Below are 4,302 nucleotides of genomic sequence, written 5' to 3'. Positions count from 1 at the left end.
ATGATGGATTAATAATAGGGCTCATCGAGATGAACTAGGATATTTGATGTATTGAGGATTCCAAGGATACATTTCAAGGCTGGACACTTGAACATATTAACATGAATCACTGGAGAAATCAAGAAATTGTGGATCCCAACTATGAAAAGGTAAATCAATCATCTTGTTTCCTTCTATTTTTTAGGTGTATTACCCTTTTGTGTTGTCACCCTTTATGTGAATCATTAAAGGATCACATCAATCAAGGTCTCATAAACCAAAAAAGTAAGAATGTAAGTTTGATAGAGAGAAAACATAATGTTCCAGAGAGAAAACCCAGGATCAATGAAGTGATAGAGAAAGTACGTAAATACATAATAACAGAAATGGATGGAGAAGAAGAGTAATTGATAAATTTTATTTCCTTGGGTGTTGATGACCTTCCATTAAGCTCTCAATGCGCATATTCCAATAGTTCTCAAGGCCCATATTTCCGCATAATCCTGCTGGCTTCTCGAGTCTATGCCACATTTGGTGTAACTCTCAAGTTTTGGATTATGGAGAAAGAGCTTTTGGACAGGCAAGTATTATCATCTGGTGATGTTTTATAAGGCATAAGATATTCCTCTTAAGGAAATGTGGAAGAAAAAGATGGAATTTTAGATTATGAGTTTTTATGAATTTCAAAATTTGAGAAAAGATAACAAAATGATAAGGGCATTTTGTTATGATGATAGTTACAAGGGCATTTTGGTAAAATGAAAGATGCCCTTGAACGAGAGCAAAGAAAAGAGCTAAAATAAAAAGGAAGAAAGTCGAATGGTTTTTTGTGGGGCATTTTTGAAAAAAATTTCAGACTGAACGAGAGCAAGAAGAGTCAAGAAGTTGAGAAAGTGTTTTTGTGAAAAAGCGTGTTACAAGGCAACGACAAGCAAGAAAGATCAAGCTGCAGTGCGACTCCAAAGTTCAAGAAATTCAAGCTTGAAATCAGGCTTGTTTTCTCCTCTTTCATTGTTTTTTAAAATCGTTCTATCGCATATCTCTTTCTAGAATCGCAATTTCAGAACGCCATTTTTAAAATCGCTTTTTCAAGAAACCTGATTTCATATTGGCATTTTCAGAACCATTTCTCAAGTATCGCAATTTCAGATCTACATAGTTTTCAAGATCGTTTTAAAAAAAAAAAAATGAAATTCTAAATCGGCATATACAAAATAATTTTTTCAAGAATTGCATTTTCAGATCTACATAATCTTCAAGATCGTTTTTAAAAAAAACGAAATTGCAAATCGACATTTTTAGAATCGCTTTTCAAGAAACCTGATTTCAGATTGGGATTTTAAAATCGTTCTTTCAAGATACGTGTTTGCAAATCGTCATTTTAAGATCGTTCTTTCAAGAAACATGATTTCAGATTTACATTTAAAAATCGTTCTTTTGAAGAAACGTGTTTGCAAATCGTCATTTTAAAATCGTTCTTTCAAGAAACGTGTTTGCAAATCATCATTTTAAAATCGTTCTTTCAAGAAACGTGTTTGCAGATCGGCAATTTTAAATCATTTTTAAGAAAGGTGATTGCAGATCAAAATTCTATAAATCATTTTTCAAGAATTATTAATTTCAGATCGACAATTTTGATATCCTTTCTATTACAAATCGAAAGTTAAATTCATAATTGTTGATTCACGGTTTATAAATTCCTGCATCTCAAATCGAAAGTTAAATTCATAATTGTTGATTCACGGTTGATAAATTCCTGCAACTCAAATTGAAAGTTAAAATTGATACTGTTGAATCCTGATTTTAAATTCTCTGAACTGTAAATTGAATCTTAAATTCATAATAGTTGATTCACGGTTTATAAATTCCTGCATCTCAAATCGAAAGCTAAAATCATAACTGTTGAATTTTTATTTTAAAATCTCTGAATTGTGAACCGAATTCTACAGTCATAATGGTTGAATCTTTATTTCAAAATCTCTGGATTTCGAATTGAATTCTAAAATAACTGTTGATTCTACGGATTTTAACATCCCTATATCTGAAATCAAAAGTCAAAAACGTTACTGTTAAATTCACATTTTCAACTATCTGAAATTTGAACTGAGTATTAAAATTCTTGACTGTTGAATCTACGTTTTACAATTCCTATATTTTCATATTGAATTTTAAAGATCGTGACTGTTGAATCTTTCAATTATTGTGACTCTCATAATCCTAGCCTTGAAAATTTGATGGTCTTAAAGTAAATCCGAAATTTGGGGTATCTTAATCTGAATTTAGTGATTACATTTCTGGTGCAAGATTGAAATTCAAAAATTTTTTTTTTTTGGTATTTGTGATTGCGGAGTGTTGAACATAAAAGAAATGATATTCAAATAGATCTCTGAGGTTATCAGACTTGATATTGCTCTCATAAATCTGTGCACGAAAAGCAACAACTGTGACTGAAAATTACATAATAAGGAGCAAAATATATTCTTACATAAGTGAAAATTGTTTTTTGAGATTGGAATATTTTAGCTAACTTTTCAGGAAAGATTGAAGACATTTTGTTTTAATATTTTAACAAGTTCTTTCAGCACTTGTGAGACTAGAGATTCTACTTTGAGTAAAGGCAATTTTCGAAAGCAGAGAAGGACTTGAGTGGTCCATTGGAGAAGAAGTGAAAGCAAGGATACCGTCAAAAGGCTAAGGGGGCTCAAGGTTGTTCTTGTTTTTCAATTTCTAGATAGGTGGTATCCGTGTATCCCTATTACCAGGCTTTTTTAGCTTGGGGGACTATAAAATTGGTTAGGGACATATTAAAACTCCGGTTGGATACCCCGGGACAGGAGCAAGGGATTAGCCCTAACCTGTATAAAACTCTGGGTGTCCACTTCCTCTCTCTCTCTATAATTAGACAATAAGTATAGATATTAAGAAAAATAATAATACAATAACTAAAAGAAGAATAGGGAGTGGTCTAATTCCCCCCCCTCTTAGACCATTCGTAGGATATTCATCCAACAATCATCTGGTGATGTTTTAGAAGGCATAAGATATTCCTCTTAAGCAAATGTGGAAGACAAAGATGGAATTTTTTTTCAGATTGAGGAATTACTTTTCAAATAAATGTGGCATAAAGAAAAGTGATGCGCCTAGAGAAATAAATTAAAATATTGTGATGATAATCACTCCACTTGGAAGGGGTGCATATTCTCAAATAAAAATTAATGGATTTTGGTGGTTCGTTCTTATTAATTCATTCGTCATGTTAAAATTTTCTATGGCCCTTAAAAAAATTGAAAGAGAGGGTCATCAAAGAAAATGAACTAAAAGAGAGGGCATTGTGAGGATCATCAAAGAAAATGAACTAACACTAATGATGATTTATTTTTAAATGAAGTAAACATTGCCCAAAAGAGAGGGTATTGTAATTGATTATTTCAAATTTGGGTTTTCCTCTTCTCCAATGTATCTGTTGGTTGGGTTGAAATACTTTTGAGTTGCTGTCAATCTATGTTGGTTTCTAGATATTGGGATAAAAATCTTGGGGTTGGTCAATTAAGTATTCTAAAATATTTCTGAAGTACAAATTGATATCAGTCAACATTTTTTAATAAGCATATCTAGTTCCATCCAAGAAACTATGGTAGAAGAGATGGATAGTACTTCAAATTTACTCAGGTTCGTGCAAATATCTAATCCTAAACTGGTTATTTTTCATTTCCCCAGATTCTAGAGCCTCACAATGCCAAATCACCAGTCGAGGCCACCGTGGCCTTAGCTCTATGAATAAGGTTAAAAGCAAAAACAATAGTAACATTAATAAAAGCTTCTTTATCCGTAGATATGTCACCTTCCAGCCTCAGCCACCAAGGCTTTCCCATCAGGGATTTCTACTCGTCTGACAAATACTAAGGTTACAATGGATGGTCCACTTGCAATGACTTCTCCTACTCCTGCTCTTTTCTTCAAAAAATTATCATTTATGATTTTTTTTAGTTTGTTATTAAATATTGAAAATTTACAACCACTCTATTACATCATCAGTTTCATTGTATCTCAATCTCGATCACCCTAATTTACTATTCAATTACTCTATCTCAATTCATCTAGTTTTCCTATAACTTTTTTTCAATCTTTGATTTATGCTAAATTATATATCTCTCTCAATACCCGCATCAAATCTTCAACTCATATTCAAATTGCTCTTTCTCAGTATCTGAATCAATTTATTCCGTTCCTAGTTCAGTCATGATGTATATAACGTGCTAAGATTTGTTTCCTCCCAATATCAATATAATTCAGCTCACTCTTTCGTCTCTCCAATTATAATTG

At 32.1% G+C, this 4,302-nt stretch overlaps 1 long non-coding RNA gene across 1 annotated transcript; it reads left to right on the top strand.

The window, feature by feature from the left end:
- The first annotated feature begins 822 nt into the window (after positions 1-822).
- LOC144716951 (uncharacterized) lies at positions 823-2,844 on the top strand. Its single transcript, XR_013585028.1, has 2 exons — positions 823-970; positions 2,562-2,844. It is a non-coding gene; the product is annotated as an uncharacterized LOC144716951 (long non-coding RNA).
- Positions 2,845-4,302: the final 1,458 nt, after the last annotated feature.

This window comes from Wolffia australiana, chromosome 2, assembly GCF_029677425.1.
Source record: "Wolffia australiana isolate 7733 chromosome 2, ASM2967742v1".
In the NCBI taxonomy this organism is placed as follows: Eukaryota; Viridiplantae; Streptophyta; class Magnoliopsida; order Alismatales; family Araceae; genus Wolffia; species Wolffia australiana.
Note: the sequence above shows the minus strand (reverse complement) of the source record. Positions and strands in the feature narration are given on the sequence as shown.